This window comes from Neofelis nebulosa, chromosome 1, assembly GCF_028018385.1.
Source record: "Neofelis nebulosa isolate mNeoNeb1 chromosome 1, mNeoNeb1.pri, whole genome shotgun sequence".
Classification (NCBI taxonomy): domain Eukaryota; kingdom Metazoa; phylum Chordata; class Mammalia; order Carnivora; family Felidae; genus Neofelis; species Neofelis nebulosa.
Window position 1 is genome coordinate 127,065,854 of NC_080782.1, and position 18,752 is coordinate 127,084,605.

Sequence of the window (18,752 nt, forward strand, 5' to 3'; positions counted from 1 at the left end):
ATGTCTGGAGAAGCCCTGTGTTAGGACAAAGGACAGACATTGCCGTTTAGTCTCCTTGGAGCAGTAGGGGGCCTTAGAAGGAATGTCAGCTGCCTAAGACACACAGCCTGGCCTCATGCACATGCTTGCTCCTCTGGGAAGGGGACAGGGACTGCTTCAGGTGAGATCATTTGATAAAAAGCAGGCTTCCCCTTCCACCTAAGGAAGCCCATTTCAGGTGCACCATTATTTATGGAGAGTTCTGGTTAGCGGAAGATCCGATTGGCCCCCAAAGCATATGGATTTGATTAGAACTTTCCTGTTACCTTAATTGCGCAAATCTCAACTAAGCAATTCAGGATCTGCTTGGATTGAGGGCACTTTCGCAAGGAGGAGCCTCAGCAAGCATTGCCTGCTTGGACAGTTACATCTGGGACCTGAGCTCAAATCCAGACCCTCCCGCCCACTGGCTGTGGAGCCATAGGAAACCAGTGAAGCTGTCTTTTGTGTGCAACGGACATAACAGCCTCCCTCCTGGTGGTAGCCGAGTACACAAAGCAGAGCCTCAATATACACGAGAAGATGTCATTATTAGTGGTGAGAGGGGTATCAATAATTAATCAGCCACAGCATGTCTCGTGAAATGATTTCCTCATTTGTATCTTGCAGTTCTGCCCCCTCAGACTATTTTCGAAGCTTCTGCCACAGAGCGTGGCTTCCGAGGATGTTTATTTTTTTAATTAAAAAAGTTATTTATATTTTATGGTAAATACACTGAACATAAAATTTACCACTTTAGGCCATTTTTAAAGGGAAGGACTCAGTGGCAGAAGCCCATTCACAGTACCAGGCAACCATTGCCACAGTCGACTTCCAGAATGTGTTCATCATCCTAGACAGAAACTCTGTACCCGTGAAAGATTAGGTCCTCCTTTTCCCCTCCCCCCAGTCCCCAGTAATCTCTATTCTACTTCCTTTCTCTTTGACTATTCTAGGTACCTCATATGAGTGGTATCATATAATACTTGTCCTGTTGTGTCTGGCTTATTTCACTGAGCACTGGGTTTTCAAGGTTCACAATCCATGTTGGAGCGTTCCAGGATGTTATAAGTCAGGTCAGCGTAAGTGGATTCTACTGCGTTTTTTGTGCCAGAAGCTAAAGATAAAGCAGTGAAGCTGCCTGACTTGACCCTGTCCCCGCCTCACACCCCACCAGAGCTTAATGTGGCCTCACCCCTATGGTCCATCATCATAGAGGGGGCGGAGGCAGGACACAAGCCCTATTCTGATTACAATCTAGATTCACCACACTCAGCCATGCTGCCTACTAAGTGCCAGACCTTGGTGGTATTTTCTATCTACTCCTCATTCATTGCTTTGGGCTTTAGAGTCAGACAGATGTGAATATGGTTTGAATCTCTAGCTCTGCCACCTGCTGGCCCATCTTCAAATAAACACACGAAAAATATTTGGCACAGTGTCTAGAATATGGTAAGCACTCATCAATATTAGCTGTGCTTTTATTCATTCATCCAATGCCCATTTTCCAGATGTAACTTCGCAGGCTCCATAAGGACAGCAACCAGGCTTGTCTTATTGTCATGACACCTGGCAGTCAGTGTTTACTGAAGGAGAGAGCACAGCCGAGGCCCCAGAGCTGGGCTGTGACTTTGGAGTCTGAACTCGCTCCATGACTGCTCACTGTTTCTCCAGGAAGCTCCAGCCACCCCATGGCAGGGATGGGATGGGGAGAGGGGAGATCAACAGGTCAACAAACAACGGCCGTGGAATGTGATGCTAGTCACTTCTTTTGACACGGGCAATAAAGATGCTGCCTCAGAACTTAGATGAGAAAGAATTCACGGCACTTGACTTTGGTCCCTGCTTTGATATTGATGAACGAATCAATTGATGAGGCCTTCACCTCAGTGCTGCACGTAACTCAAGCTCTGCCTTAAGAGAGGAGTAACTTCTGCCATGGTAAGATCAGAAGAAGGAGAAGTGTGAACCAACCCAGGAGGTCCAGGAAGGGGTCAAGGTAGGGAGGCGCAGAGAGAAGGTATCTGATCATCACTTACCAGCTCTGCCTCAGCTGTGGTTCTGCTGTGTAGCTCTTGGATCCCACATTTCAGTGTCTCAGTTTCCTCACCTGTAAGAAGGGACATAACATTTCTCTTTTTTTTTTTTTATTTTTTTTTTAACGTTTATTTATTTTTGAGACAGAGAGAGACAGAGCATGAATGGGGGAGGGTCAGAGAGAGAGAGGGAGACACAGAATCTGAAACAGGCTCCGGGCTCTGAGCTGTCAGCACAGAGCCCGACGCGGGGCTCGAACTCACGGACCGCGAGATCATGACCTGAGCCGAAGTCGGCCGCTTAAACCGACTGAGCCACGCAGGCGCCCCGTAACATTTCTCTTTCTGCCATTCTATATATGTTTTACTCCAATTCTATCAAGCCTGAGGGCTACCTCCTAGATTTGAAGGCAGAAGATTGAAAAGTGGTTGACAAATGGAATGGTGAAGACACACAAATTTTATCTGAGAAGTATTCAACGATTGCCTGGAGTGTATCCGGCACTGTGCCAGCCCCACGGAGGCTAATAAGTTATTGCCCCTGCCCTTAAGGACACACTGCTCTGCAGTTTTCATTTCATTGTATTTAATGTTTATTTATTTTTGAGAGAGAGAGAGAGAGAGAGAGAGAGAGAGAGAGAGAGAGAGAGAGAGAGAGAGAGACAGAATCCAAAGCAAGCTCCAGGCTCCAAGCTGTCAGCATAGAACCCAATACGGGAATCAAACCCATGAACCATGAGTTCACGGCCTGAGCTGAAGTCGGACGCTTAACTGACCAAGCCACCCAGACGCCCCATTCAGGAGTTTTCATTTTCAAATGAAAAAATACAGTAACAAAATAAATAAAATTTAAAAAATGAAATGAAAACGCTAACAGCAGAGGTGACTGTGTGACTCCCACATCCTCCCCACAAACTGCCTCCGGGAAAGATAATGAATGTCACTCTGGAGTCACGGCTGAAAATTTTAAAGAACCAACTAACCCAGTAAAGAAGTTTGGGATATGCTGTCAAGCAGCTGAACTTTCTTTGCCCTTTCACGAAAAGGATTTATTTCCACAAAAAAAGTCATGATGATATAATGGATGACAATTAGGAGCATTAAGATCTGCCACTTAGAGAGCGATAGTGCCCTGAGAGCATCAGATGTGCACTTTGCAGAGAGAGCTTTGAGACAAGAGCAGGGGACTCAGGCCGGACAGGGCGGCCCGCTGCAGGACGCAGGTGCCCTCCCACTTGACTCCACGGGAGTGTCACGGGACGCTCAGACCAGGCACATCAGGTCCAGCCTTTCCACCTACAAAACCTCCCTTTACTGACATGGAGTAGGCAGTAAGACCACTGAAAGGAGATGAGCCAATGGAAAGAGAAAACGAGTTTGGTGTCAGAAAACATGCACATTCTGATGCGACCCTGATCATTAGATGTGTGCCTTTGAGCAAGTCAGGTAACCATCTGTAGTGTTTCTGTAGACTGCGCAGCTTATCAACAGCAGAATTTTAGTGCTCACAGTGCTGGAGGCCGAAAGTCTGAGATCAGAGCTCCTGAGGGCTTGAGTGAGGGCCCTCCTCCAGGTGACAGACATCTTGCTATGTCCTTATGTGGTGGGAGTTCTCTGGAGCCTTATTTAGAAGGGCACTAATCTCATTCATGAGGGCTCCACCCTTACACCTATCACCTCCCAGAGGCCCCACCTCCTGACACCATGATCCTTGGGTGTTACGGTTTCAACATATCAATTTCAGCAGGACACAAATATTCAGACCATAGCAAAAATGTTTACGTGGCCTGTCTGTTTTCATCATCTTACTTTAATCTTTCTTTATCCTTGAATATTAAAGTGTGTCTTTTGTGAGCAGCAAACAGCTTTTGAAAAATTTCTCCCCTGTCTGACAATCTTCGTCATTTAATTGGGATGTTGAGTTTACACATCATGTGATTGCTGACACATTTGGGCTTAAATCTACTATCTTTCTATGAGTTTGTACTTATCCCATCTATTCTATACTCTTGTTTTCTAATCCTCATTTCTTTTGGAGATATCTATTTTTTATCTTATTTTTTCTCCTGTATTTGCTTGTTAGTTACATATGCTTTTGCTATCCTTCTACTTGTCCTAAATATTAAAATATAGCATAATATTTCCTTATAAAGTGGTATTTTTTTAATGTTTATTTATTTGAGAGAGAAAGAGAGCATGAGCAGGGGAGGGGCAGAAAGAGAGAGGGAGAGAGAGACTCCCAAGCAGGCCCCACGCTGCCAGCACAGAGCCCAACATGACCTCTATTCCACGAACTGCAAGATCATAACCTGAGCCTAAATTAAGGGTCAGACGCTCAACTGAGTGAGCCACCCAGGTGCCCCTAAAGTGGTATTTTTTATACTTCCTGGATAATGCAAAGTAATTAGAGAATTTTAACTCCATTTTAACTGTCCTGCCTATTGGATATTGTTGTTATTTTAATATAGTTTTAGAATATTTTTCTATAATACATATAAAAATAAAATACTGTATCTTAACACATATATGTGGATATGTGTGTGTGTGTGCATACTCAAACATATTTAAATCTCATAAAACCATATTATTATTGATTAATGCAAACATTTTTAGATTTAACCACATTTTACCTCTCATCTTCCAGTCACTATTATCTCTCCTAGAGTTAACCATTGCTGATTTCATTCACTGTAAATCCATGCTTGTTTTTTTTTTTAACTTCATGATTTTTATGGACTTAATACATATGCTTTTTTATGTCTGGCTTCTTTTACTCAATATTATTCATAGAGATTTTTTTAATGCTCTTGCAACTAATTTTAAACTGCTTATCCCTATGCTGTATAACATTCCATAGTGTGAATATATCACAATTCATTTGTCCTTCCTTTTTTTTTCTGGGCACTTGTCCAGACCCTTTTCCTTTGATTTTTTTTTTAATGTTTTTTATTTATTTTTGGGACAGAGAGAGACAGAGCATGAACGGGGGAGGGGCAGAGAGAGAGGGAGACACACAATCCGAAACAGGCTCCACGCTCCATCAGCCCAGAGCCGGACGCGGGGCTCGAACTCACGGACCGCGAGATCGTGACCTGGCTGAAGTCGGACGCTTAACCGACTGCGCCACCCAGGCGCCCCTTTCCTTTGATTTTTAAAATGAGTTTTACTGAGAACAAACTGAGGGTTGATAGGGGGTGGGAGGGCGGGTGATGGGTATTGAGGAGGGCACCTTTTGGGATGAGCACTGGGTGTTGTGTGGAAACCAATTTGACAATAAATTTCATATATTAAAAAAAAAGAAAATAAATAAAAAGACGACAAAAAAAATAAAAATAAAATGAGTTTTATTATGATGTACTTAGGTAGTGATTTTCTTTGTATTTACCTTACTTTGTGTGTGGAGAGCTTCTGGGTGGGATATGTGGTTTGGTTTCTTCCATCAGTTTTGGAAAATTCTCAGCGACTGACGTTTCAAATACTGCCTCTGATCCATTCTTTCCCATCTCAGTTTCTGGGACTCAAATGATATGTTTCCTGTGCTCTTTCCTCTGTCTAGCATTATTATTGTCTTTCTCTGCTTCAGTCTTGGTATCTTCTTCTGATCTTTATTCTGCTTTATTAACTCTCTGTTTAACTTTATCAAATCCTTATTTCAGTTATTTTATTTTCAGTTCTAGAATTTCTATTATATTCTTTTTATGTTTTATAATTATTTACTCTAAATCTCCATTTGTTTTTTTATCTCTGAATCATGGCCCTGCTAAAATCCCCATCTGATAACTCCCCTATCTGGATCTCCCATCAGTCTGTTTCTATTGTCTGGTTGACTTTTTTCTTTTTTGGTCCTATTTTATATTCTTTTATGGCTGATTAATTTTGACCATGAGGCTTGTATTTAGACAGCGTAGATATCATTTGAGGCTCTGGAGGATGTAGGCTTCTCCAGAGAGGATTCCTTATTATTTCTGGCAGGCAGTGAGCTGGGGCAGCTCACCTTAATGCAGTTATGGATTGAACTTCATCCTTTGTGAAGGGAGGCCTAATCCAGTATGAAATCTTTGGGGGAGGGGGTCAAAATGGAAACTCTGGGATATTTACCAGCCAGCCCCCCACCCCTCAGCAAGCTCTGAAATCCAATTTTCCCTCAATTGCAGGAGACTGATAAAATCCCTGCTCAGGCTCTTACCCTCTCTTCTGCTGCTATCTGCTCATCTTTTAGTCTTTGTCACAAATTTCCAATCTCCAAATTTTTTGGTGGGGGGAGGGCAGTGAGCTTTGCAAATGCTGGGCACCCCTTTCTGGCTTCCTATGTCTCAGAAACCTTGAATCTGCTAGTTTTAATGGTTTCTCTAACTCTCTAACACTTTCAGACACATTATTCTTCCAGTATTTTTTTTTCAGCCTTTCTAAGTGTGGGAAAAGGATCAATCTGAAATAACCTACTTTGATATTTCCAGAGGCAGAAATTCACTACTATATGCTTTTATCTTTGCCAAATTGACAGATTAATTGGTACCTCATTATTATCCTATCCCCATATCTAAGATTAGCACCGCAACAGTGGAGGAATCCACCTTCAAGTGATTGGAAAATTAAATCACTGTGTTTAAAAGTGACCAGAGGTCGTTTTTATATCTGAAAGTAGCGCAACAGTGATGAGACCTACCCTTGATTTAACCAATGTGTAGGGGGGAAAACGACTACCCACTAAGCAGGTTTGAAAAGGCAGTAGCTGGGAAAGAGTTGTTTCATGATCATACCCTGCTAAATTATGCTCATTCAATAAAATGCTTACAATGAGTACAACAATGAGAATCACAAAAACACCACAATTAATATTTTGACAAAATATTCTGCCACTTATGCATTTATTAATTCAACAAATAATGATTGGACACCTAACACATGCCAAACTCTGCAAAGTACTCAGAATGGAGTTGTATATGACGAGGAGCTGGTAGTCTTTCCTACACAGTTTGAATTAAGAACTATGGCTCTGGAGGGGCGCCTGGGTTGGTCAGTCAGTTGAGTGTCTGACTCTTGATTTTGGCTCAGAACATCATCTCATGGTCATGGGATTGAGCCCCGCATCCGGCTCCACACTGAATGCGGAGTCTGCTTAAGATGGTCCCTCTCCCTCTCCCTCTCCCTCCTTTCCCTGCTTGCGCACACTCTAATTAAAAAAATAAATAAGCAAACAAAAAAATAACAAATTCTGGTTCTGCAGTCAAAAAAGATGTAATTTTATGTTCTCAGGGACAAGAGAGAAATTAATGTAATTTAAGTAACAAAGAATGTAATTAATGTTATACAATACTATAGTATTACTATACAAGAAGATGAACTTATGCTATCACTGACTGAATGATTCATCCTCCCTGTGCTAGATTATCTCTAATGTTTTTTTCACTGAGTTCTCATAGTTTGTGTTCTATGACCCTATAAAATCTATGGATGGTGGTGACTGAGTACGCATTTTTAGGTTCAACAAGTTCTTAACACCCTGAGACACTAGAGGGCAGGAAGACCACACCGAGAAAACAAAAAAAAAACAACAACAACAAAAAAACACATCCCCTTGTTGGATGATAGCATGGTGAGAAAAGGCTCTTGCTAGCCTGCATACTTTCTTCCTGCCTAGGAGGATCCTGCCCTGACCAGCCGGCATGGATCTTCCTCAGCACTTGTATCTCTGACATAGGTCAATTGCATCACCGTTTTCCGGCTCTCAATCCTCTTTGCAAAGACTATCTTCAGGATGGAAATTCACAACTCTTGACTAGAAATAAGATGTAATATTTGAAATTGGGACTATCCTGGGAAATTTCCGACGCGAGGATGTTACAGCCAAAGCCTCTCGAGTCTCTAAGATTAGCACTACAACAGCAGAAGAGTCCACCTTCACTATGAACCTTCTGGTTCATAGAAGTTCACTCGTTTATTGAGTCAGAGCGGAGAAAAGCAAACTTGCATATTGTGTACCTAATACTTGTTTGTGTGAAAGCGATGGAGACGGGGCACAGGATAAAAGCATTTGGGGGATGACCTCACATCTGCTGTGCTGGCAGCAGGCACCCCGGTGATCACAGAGCCGAGGCTGGAAACTTGCGTGTGAGTGTGCAGAAAGAAATCAGAAAACAGAGGCAGAATGGTTCTGTAAAGTGGTAACAGTGAAAAACCGTTCCTTGTCGGGGCGCCTGGGTGGCGCAGTCGGTTAAGCGTCCGACTTCAGCCAGGTCACGATCTCACGGTCCGGTCCGTGAGTTCGAGCCCCGCGTCAGGCTCTGAGCTGATGGCTCAGAGCCTGGAGCCTGTTTCCAATTCTGTGTCTCCCTCTCTCTCTGTCCCTCCCCCGTTCATGCTCTGTCTCTCTCTGTCCCAAAAAATAAAATAAACGTTGAAAAAAAAATTTAAAAAAAAAAAAAAAAAAAAACCGTTCCTTGTCAATTCAAAGAACAGGAAGTACAGGGACAGACTTCAAAGAAAGCAGGAAGGATTTTTATTTAAAACCAAGGGAAATATTCTCTGATTCTGAGGTATAAGTTACCATGGGCAGAGCCTTACGCTATCGATCAACAGGACACAAGACTAGGGAGGGCCCTGTGACTGCGCACGCCCCAACTGTTCAGTGTATAGTTAAGTAGACTGGGACCCAGTGAGAGGTGGTCTTACACAAACTCTCACAGTGAGCCTCCGACAAGGTCACTCCTATTGCAAGTCTTGGTCCAAGATGTTGATTCCTTAGACTGAAGGTCCAGGCTTAGGGAATAGGTGATTTGGGGTTGACCAACTGGTATCCAATTATTGTTGGCATGGTTCCCAGAATGTGTTGAAGTGGTCCACTCAAAGCTAGGATTAGCCAGTTCTAGCTGGCCATGACTGTGAGACTTGGAAAACCATCATGTTCCCAGAAAATACTTTCAGACAAGAGTCTCTGCTCAGTTGGTCAGTTCCTTTTCTTGGGTATTCCAATCCTTCCATTGCCCAAAAGGTTCAGTGGTCATTGGGAGAGGCTGATGGGCTTATGTGACCACATATCTAACTCTCTGCTTTATTAAAGGACTAATAACTATTTTATCCAACCTGATGTTCCTACCTTTCATCTAACCCAAGAGAATCTGATTTTTGCCCTCTTTTATTAGTGAAGATGAGCTTGTCAATTAGTTGAGATCACTCAGAGGGAAACGGAACGGAACTCATGTATACCTTATACTCATTATGAACCAGATAGTCAGAATGCTACTTTGAGCATAGGGCTATATTCGATTCTCAAAACAACCTTGTTAGGAAGAGATTTTCATTCCCATTTTACAGACGCAGAAACCGAGGTTCAGAAATGTTAAGAAATTGGTCAAGGGTCAAGGAAATTCTAAGCTGCAAAGTCAAAATTCACAACATGGTGGGTCTCATTCTAAAATACATTTTCCCTCCGATATAAGGAGAACCTTGATTAAGTAACTTAGGTACCAGAATATAGGGCGCCCAAACCATGGCAGAGAGAAACAGGAACGAAGGGGTTCCCAGATAGAAAGAGGATCTCTTCAAGTTGGCTGAAGGCTGAGCCCAGGGCCTATGACACAAAGTTAGGAGGACAGGGATGTGCTTTTAAAGTAGAGGCGGCCAATTTAATAATGTCAGACATTAATGTTGCATGACGCTTTGTGCTTTATGAAGCACTTTTATGTGCATTATCTCACTTGTGTCCCACTGCAATTCTGCAAAACAGGAGGAAATGATATTGCTACTGTGAGGTGATGTTTGAATAGATTGTTATGTAATTTGACATAGTTGAATAATTTTTCAGAAGGAAGGAAGGAAGAAGCGCCAGGTCTGTTGTACAGTCTCTCCATGTTCCACAAGGGAAAATTTGGCCTCACGAGGGTCAGTTTCACTGCTATAACAGGAGCCAAGGCATTGGTGAAAAAGAGAGGGATCTTGACTGTCCGCCTTGCAGAAGAAACACCACTTTGGACATCGCCCACAGGACCCTCTCTTTTGCCAAGGTGTGTGGGCCCTGGGTGTAGTACAGACATGAAGCCTCCTGCATGTGTCATTCTCATTCATTTATTCATTCAGTTACCCATCCGCAAATGGGCATGGAGCACCTACTAATTGTCTGGCATTATGTTAAGCTTATAAAGAAAATGGCGGGTCAAAACCAGATGTTGTCCCTGCCTCACCCACCTGGGACTTTACCCTTCCTGCCTATCTGTTAAGTGTGTACTGATCTCTAACTGGGGTTTTAACTTTGATTCCCCCAATTACTAATCAAGTACCTTTTCATGTGGGCATCCACTAAAATGCCTTGTGTGAAGGGATGAAATGAACAGGTCTGTATTACTGTTTAAGGTCTCTCTGGCTCCAGTATCGAGAATGGACTGAAGGGAATCTGCCAGAACGCTGGTCCAGCAGCCCAACCCTAACAGGAAGGCAGCTCGGGTCAGGGGCAGAGATAAGGCACCAGACTCTACAAGGAATTTAGGAGATAAAATTGAGAGCAGGGTCTTCAAATTCCTGAACATCTGCAGGACTTGAAAAGAAGAAATTAGAATTTCTGGAATTGGAAATCTTGGAATGTCTGAAATCACAGGTTTTTCTTAAAATACTTCCAACATTCTTTATACTCCTTAATCACTCTTATGGTTATCTGAAAAAATCTGTTGGGTACTTAAGAATAAGTAAGAAGAATAGGAAATCTTAAATTTCATGTCTTTACAAAGAACAGTAGCTTGTATCAATATTCCAACACTGGAAAAATGCCAGCAAATGTTATAAGATAGTATTCCAATAATGTAGCATTCAGATCTCCTACCAAGATTAATGATGCTACACAGAATCACATGTCAAAATTGCCAATTTAAGAACTTAATTTGTTTGTAAAACTCATTATTTCTTGGAACATCATCGGATTTGTATAAAGCATACTATGTGCATAAGCGTATTAATGCTCATTTCATTTGTAGGGATGACTCACCATTAGCAGCAGACAGAGCCAGGGACACCACTTATAAACACGGCAACAGCTACAAGAGAAACAGATTAGATTGTGATCATCTGGGTTCCCAGAAATGTCCTCCTTAACCTTTCTCCTTGTCAGCTTCTGCTCTTGCTTGAAGCTTGAAGTCACTGGCTTCTTTCCAGCCAGCACCATCTCTGTTACGTGATAAGCTTTACATCTCAAAGGAGATTTGTAATACTTATTTCCTATTTTCCTGACTTCTTGATCAATTTTTCTCAGAATTGGGGATTCAGAAGACTGCAAATTCCCTGAGAAATGTTGTTACAAAATTCCAGAATGCAAGCATGGGGCTTGAGGTAGACTGACATGTTCAACACTCTGGCTGAGAGATGGCTGATAAATCTCAAGCCTGTTTATATCTGTGTTCTCTCCATCCTTCAGACTGGTTAGTCATCATGAAGACAGTGAGGTAAATAAATAACCCTACCCTATTATACACAATCAGAACAAAATTTCACAACAATGAACTCTTAATCCTCTTTGAAAAAGTAATACACCTTTAGAAAGAACATGGAACAAACCAAAATACAAATATTCCCCCAAATCTAGGGCTTTTCCCATGGGACCATTGAACCCTGGACTTGGGAAGGAGAGAAGATGGGTCAGATAGAGATACGAACATGATTCCTGTAGGATAATTTTCTCTTAGACATATTACCAGATTATTCATTGATTTCAACCCCGAAACAAAATATTTTGCTCAGTCAATAGCTACTCCTAAAGATCAGGTGGTTATCAAGGATGTCGAGAAAGGGGAATCCTTTTGCATAGTTGGTGGGAACGCTAACTGGTGCGGCCACTGTGGAAAATCATATGGAGTTCCTCAAAAAATTAAAAATAGAACTACCCTAGGACCCAGCAACTGCACTACTAGGATTTATTCAAAGGATACAAAAATGCTGACTTAAAGGGGCACATGCACCCCCATGTTTATAGCAGCACTATCAACAACAGCCAAAGTATGGAAAGAGCCCAAATGTCCATCAACTGATGAATGGATAAAGAAGATGTGGGATATACGTGTATACAACGGAATACCACTCGGCAATCAAAAAGAATGAAATCTTGTCATTTGCCAACAACATGGGTGGAACTAGAGGGTATTATGCTAAGTGAAAGAAGTCAGTCAGAGAAAGGTACATGTAATATGATTTCACTCCTATGTGGAGTTTGAGAACTCCAGATGAACATAGGGGAAGGGAAGGAAAAATGAGATAAAAACAGAGAGGGAGGCAAACAATAAGAGATTCTTAAATACAGAGAACAAATGGGGCTGCGGGGGGAGGGGGCTGCATTAAATGGGTGATGGGCATTGATGAGGGCACTTGTTGGGATGAGCACTGGGTGTCACATGTACGAGATGAATCACTGGGTTCTACTCCTGAAGCCAAGACTACACAGTATATTAACTAACTTGAAATCAAACCAAAACAATCAATAAAAACTAACACTAAAAATATAATAAAACCATCTTAAGTTTTGAAAAGATTAGGTGGTTGAAAGTTTGAAAGCATGGCTAAGGGTGTCATAGTGAAGTATGCATGGTTTTTTAAAAATTTATTTATTTATTTATTTATTTTTTTATTATTTATTTATTTATTTATTTATTTTTGTAAGTGAGCAGTCGAGGGGGAGAGAGAGAGAGACAGAGACTCTTAGGCAGGCTCCACGCCCAGCACGGAGCCTGACTCGGGGCTCGATCGCAAGAGCCTGAGATCATGACCTGAGCCGAAACCAAGGGTCAGACACTTCACCTATTGAGCCACCCAGGCACCCTGAAGTATATACATAGTTTACAAGATCAAGATAAAAAGTATTAATACAGAAATAAGATAAATCCATTGAGATTTTTTTTTTTTTAATTTTTTTTTTCAACATTTTTTATTTATTTTTGGGACAGAGAGAGACAGAGCATGAACGGGGGAGGGGCAGAGAGAGAGGGAGACACAGAATCGGAAACAGGCTCCAGGCTCCGAGCCATCAGCCCAGAGCCTGACGCGGGGCTCGAACTCACGGACCGCGAGATCGTGACCTGGCTGAAGTCGGACGCTTAACCGACTGCACCACCCAGGCGCCCCGAGATTTTTTTTTTAAAAACCTAATTTGATTCTCTCCACTAGCAATAAACAAGATGTGTTAGATCTTAGATCCCTAAGATGCGTTAGAAATTCAGGGCAGAGATGAAAGCAGAGATAGAATAGTCTGTCTACTGGCTTATGGCCGTGGCCACTGGCAACATTTCTAACAGCAGTGTTTTCTCCAGAACTGTGACATGTATACTTACCTAGGAACGTATAGCAACTTACAGTGCTGAAATCTACACCTGGGCCAGGAAGACACTTGGCTGTTTGCCACTAAGTAATCAAGACCCCTCTGGGCATTTGGCATGGTCCCTTTTGTTCTGGTGCATTTGTCATAGCTTTCCCCACAGGGAATTATTTCTCAGGGTGTGTAGGAACGGGAAAACTGGGAAGAAAATGAAGATTGCAGAGAGAAGAATACAATGTGCTAGAAGAATCTTAAAAACCCAGAGCTATTTATAGATCTTGAAATAAATGGCCTTCCTTTGATTGGAAGAGGCACTTCTAAAAGAACTTAAAAAAAAAAATAGGACAAGAGATTGGTGGTAAAGGGGGAAAAATTATCTAAGACCTGTCTGTCTGGTATAATTTTTTCTTAGAAAAAAAAATCAGAATTGCCACATTATCACATGTACCCAAAGGGAGAAAAAGAAGTTATTTGAAGAGGTGGCAGGTCTTCCAAAAAGGTTTCTTTTTCTTTCTTTTTGGAGGCTACAGATAAAAATCAAGAAACTGACTGAAAATTGGAGAAAAAACGTTTGGCTTCCTGGTGTATTTTAGGGACGAAGTTTATTTTGCAAAGGCATTGTGGTTAAAAAAGTCAGATACGAGGCCAGCGTATTCTCAGAAGACATTACATGCCAGGAGAACTGGAAAATATTTGCACAATTGTATTCACTCATTTTTTAAGTATAAATTACTTACTTGACTCCAGTTCAAGCTCATTGTGAGAAATCAGTTCAATTAAACAAAAATACAGAATAACAGAAACAGGCAATGAGGAGGACTTGGAGCCAGATCTTAATCGACTTCATGGCTAGTGGGCATAAAACAGGTTATCAAAATCTGCCAATCACCCAGGAAATTTAAAGTCATCAAGAGTATTTTAGAGCAGGGATTATCAGCCATGGTTGCCCACTGAAAAGCTTGAAGAACTCATAAAAATGTTTGATGCCTGGTTTGCAGCAACTTTAATTTGATTGGTCTGGGGTCAAGACTTTTATTTACTTTTTTTTTTTTCAACTTTTTTTTTTATTTTTTTTTATTTTTTTTTATTTTTGGGACAGAGAGAGACAGAGCATGAATGGGGGAGGGGCAGAGAGAGAGGGAGACACAGAATCGGAAACAGGCTCCAGGCTCCGAGCCATCAGCCCAGAGCCTGACGCGGGGCTCGAACTCACGGACCGCGAGATCGTGACCTGGCTGAAGTCGGACGCTTAACCGACTGCGCCACCCAGGCACCCCTGGGGTCAAGACTTTTAAATGATCCCCAGATAATTCTGATAGTCAGCCAAGACCAAAAGCCACTGACTAAGAAGCTAATTAGGGCATCAGACTCCTAGTACCTTTGTGTCTGTTCATTATCTCCTGGGAATCTGAAATCTGCGCTCTTCCCCTGGGCCCAAGTTGGGCCAGACAGGGAAGACTTGCTATGAATGGGGATGTCTCTTCTCCCTGCTGGGCCCTGACCGCTCTTTCCCTTTCTGTCAGTTTAAAACTGTGACTCTGTTGCTCCTTGTTCACCAGTGTTTTCCCTTCATCTGGGAGATCAAATGTTTTGCTCGATCCGAGCAGTTGGTGGTGCAAACTCTGTAATTATACGTGTAGTTCTTCCTCTTTTCTTCTGCTTTTCCTTCTTCTTCGTTTCGTTTTGCTTTTGTCTAGACCTTGATTTAAAAATTTTGTGAGGGGCGCCTGGATGGCTCCATCAGTTAAGCGTCTGCCTCACGATTTCTGCTCGGGTCACGATCTCACGGTTCCTGAGAACAAGCCCCGTGCCAGGCTCTGCACTGAGAACACGGAGCCTGCTCGGGATTCTCTCTCTCCCTCTCTTTCTCTCTGCCCCTTCCCTGCTCACTCTGAAATAAATAAATAAACAAACAAAATTTTGTGACTCTCAGATGGGCATAAAACAAATGGAACTGTGGCTTTTGCTTCCCAGTCTACAGAGCTGGCTCCATCCAAGGGCATGTTTCATATACTAAAACCTCTTTTTGAAAACCATTTATGTCTTCTGGCTGGACGTTGCCCTGCGACTCACCGTGGCTGCGGCTGCCAGGCTTCCACCTGAGCTTTAGGCAACCCCGGAACTGTTAACACGTGGCTGTCACAGAGCAATTACTCTTCGACACAGGCGTTTAGCCAGAGCTCCTACAACGGCCCTGCTCCGGGATTTCACACTGCTCCATTAATGAAGATGCAGAGTGTGGCATCCTTAGAAGACACATTCGCCAGCTGGACAACCAATGCAGATACAGTGTATCTGCTTTCGGGCTCTCTGTTCGCATTAAGAGCCCAGGGTCAGCTTGACCTGAAGCAGAACACAGGCAATCGGCCCCACAGGAAAGAATGGCTACGGTTCCTTTCCCGTGAATTTCAATCTCTTGCCACCACCTGCAACTCAACCTCGGCCAGGCCTCCACACACAGCGGGAGGGCCGAGGACAAGGGGTGGGGTCTTCTGAGCTCCCACATTCACCACCCCGGGCTGCTGCTTCTTTCTCCTTCCTTTTCTCCCTCCTGCCAAGTGTCACCCTCTCCTGCCAGGCTGTGTGTGGGGCAGGGGTGGGGAGAAGGCCGCGTGCCCTACGAGCACCAGGCAGGGCAAGTGTGTTTGCTTCTTGATCCTAAGACAAGGAAACCAAATCTCCGGGGCTGCACAATTGAGATTTTTGTGGATTGGACAAAATGAGGAGTAGCATTTGGCTACCGCTGGTCCAGGGCACAGCTGGCTGCGTCTGCCTTGGCTTGGCCTCCAGCCCTGACCTGCCATTAGGCAGAACCCCTGAAGCCTGTCACTCTGGTGGATCAGCCCACTGGAGTCCCGTTTGGGCCCTTTTAAGGCTCAACAGTGTAGAGCCCACCTCCCTGCCTTTTCCACAGGAGCCAGCCATGAGGGAAACGATCAAGGTCAGCATCAGCTGCTGCTACCACCAGCCCAGGGCACCCCAAACGCAAGACGATACACGTTAAAGCAAACAAATCCCCTTTGCCATGCCCTTGGGTTGGTTTTGAGCTGACTACTCATTAGCCATCTAGCCTCTGGAGCAGTGGTTGTCCAAGTTCCCAACTCACTTGGGGAACTTGTTATAAATGCAAATCCTCAGGTCTCACCTAGACCTATTAAATCAGCAAACTCTGGGGGTCTCCTGGGTGGCTCAGTCAGTTGAGTATCCAACTTTGACTCAGGTCATGATCTTGCGGCTTGTGGGTTCGAGCCCCACATCAGGCTCTGTGCTGACAGCTCGGAGCCTGGAGCCTGCTTCTGATTCTGTGTCTCCCTGTCTCTGACCCTAACCCACTTGCATTCTGTCTCTCTCACAAATAAATAAACATTAAAAAAAATTAAATCAGCAAACTCTGGATGGGTGATTCTGAGAGCCCCTGTTTAGGGGTACTGTGTCAATGTGGTTGGGAAGTGACGGGCTTACGGACTCTTGAGCAAATGACCCAAGCTTACCAAGCTTCTGTTTTCTCATCTACACAACGGGAGTATGAAAGTTCTGCCCTCACTGGGTTGCTTTGATGTTTACGTGGAGTGAAGCATGTCCATGGCTTAGCAGGTAAAATCCCAATTAACACGAACCCTGGCTTTGATCCTGTGTCACCTTGAATGCCAGCTTTGTTGTTGCCTCTTGTGTTTCTGTCATGGAGTTGCCCTGAAAGCCACATTCAGGGAATGGACCTCACTGCCACCCTGCCTCTGGATGTGTGTCCTACCCTTCTGTACTGTTCCTGTTGCTGTTAGGTGTTTCTCTATCCTGGGCAAGCCCTCTAATGGACAGAAGAATGTCCCAGGGTTTTCCTTTTCTTGAGAAAGGCTCGCAGGGGAAATAGCAGGGTGGATTTTCAACAAGACAAGCCTAGGGGCTCTGGCTAAAAATCACAGGGACATTGGTTCCTAACGGTGCCCCTGACAGAACCCGGTAAAGGAGGTGAGATGCTCAAGGGCAGCATAATAAAACCAGCAACAGTACCTACGGACCTACGGGTGAGGACTGCCTATGACAGGACAGATGCTTAGAGATGGGGACAGGGCTTAGGTGACACCCAGCTTGGGGTGGGAAGAAGGCAGAAGAGCTTTTCCAGGAGAACTCTCAGTCCTCAGAGCTCGATGGCTGGTGGGGACACCAAACAGAAACTTGTGGTGTCATAGAGGCTCCCGGGTTTCCAGGATCAAGTGTGTTTGAATTGTGAATCTTAGCTCAGCCACCCACTAGACAAGGTCTGAGTCATGGGGCATGCCATTTCTCTGAGATTTTATTTTCTTCTTCACAAAACAGACAGAAAGAGGATTCCATTAAATAAATCATTGGGGCGCCTGGGTGGCTTGATCGGTTAAGCTCTGACTTCGGCTCAGGTCATGATCTCACAGTTTGTGGGTTTGAGCCCTGTGCGGGAGCCTGGAACCTGCTTCAGATTCTGTGTCTCCCTCTCACTCTGCCCACCCCCCCCCCCCACCATGCACTGTGTCTCTCATCCAAGAATCAACATAAAAAATTTTTTTTTTTAATCATGTGAGAGCACTGTGCAGATTAAGAGCACACGCGCAGGGTCAGGCGTGGGTGTTATCAGGGGCAGCCGGATGTGGAATCTCAGAGAGGCCTGAAGTTTGGCTTGGCCACATAGCAACTGTGTGACCTCAAATGGGACCTCTTCCAGCCTCAGTTTTCCCATGTGTGAAGCGCGGACAATTTTACACGCCTCCCACACAAAGTCACCGTGGGACTTACAGCCAGGGGGCCCGAAGACCCCAGGGCAGATGAGACACACGCGTGTCGTTGCCTCCCTTTCTCCACAGATGAGCTATTGTAAGGGACCGGAAAGGCTGCATCTCTGGGGGCTCTCTTCATGCTTATCACTCCTGAGCCTGTGGAGTCAACTCTACCCAATGCTCAGCTGTCGGGCTCATCTCGCATCTGTTTTGAGATTCCTGGGGTTGAAAGGACAAAGACTCCTTTCCTCTGCCTGGCCTTCCCTCCACTGACAGTTTTTGTGAACAGTCCCTAGGCTTGCCAACAAAAGGCTATATGGGGGTTCCCCGGCAAAAGGGGCCCCCTTAGCCATAGCATGTCCCATGAGCTGAGTCACGGGCATATTTAGCAGGTGACCATCATAGTATTCTTAAAGCCTCTCCCCCCGGCTCACATGTGAAGCCTGTATCAGCTGCCGCACCTGGGGCGTTCACAGGAGGAGACGGACAGTCCCCCTTCACGGAGTCAACAGACCCCACGCTGTCCCCTAGAGAACAGCCTCCTGTATGTCTGGATCGCACGTAGCCATCTATGATTGTTTCCTTGTGAGCTGGGGGTCCTCTATCGACCTCGACATGCTCCCGCACAAAGCAGCCGTCAAAACCTCTCACACAGCTCTTCCGCTC

General features: G+C 44.1%; 1 long non-coding RNA gene across 1 annotated transcript in view; it reads right to left on the minus strand.

Moving 5' to 3' along the window:
• Positions 1-1,713: 1,713 nt before the first annotated feature.
• Positions 1,714-18,752, minus strand: part of LOC131515197 (uncharacterized) — a 57,964-nt gene continuing 40,925 nt past the window's right edge. Inside the window, exons 2-3 of the long non-coding RNA XR_009263507.1 lie at positions 11,029-11,077; positions 1,714-2,128 (exon numbers count right to left, since the gene is read on the minus strand). This is a non-coding gene — a long non-coding RNA (uncharacterized LOC131515197). The remainder of the gene's footprint in view (positions 2,129-11,028; positions 11,078-18,752) is intronic.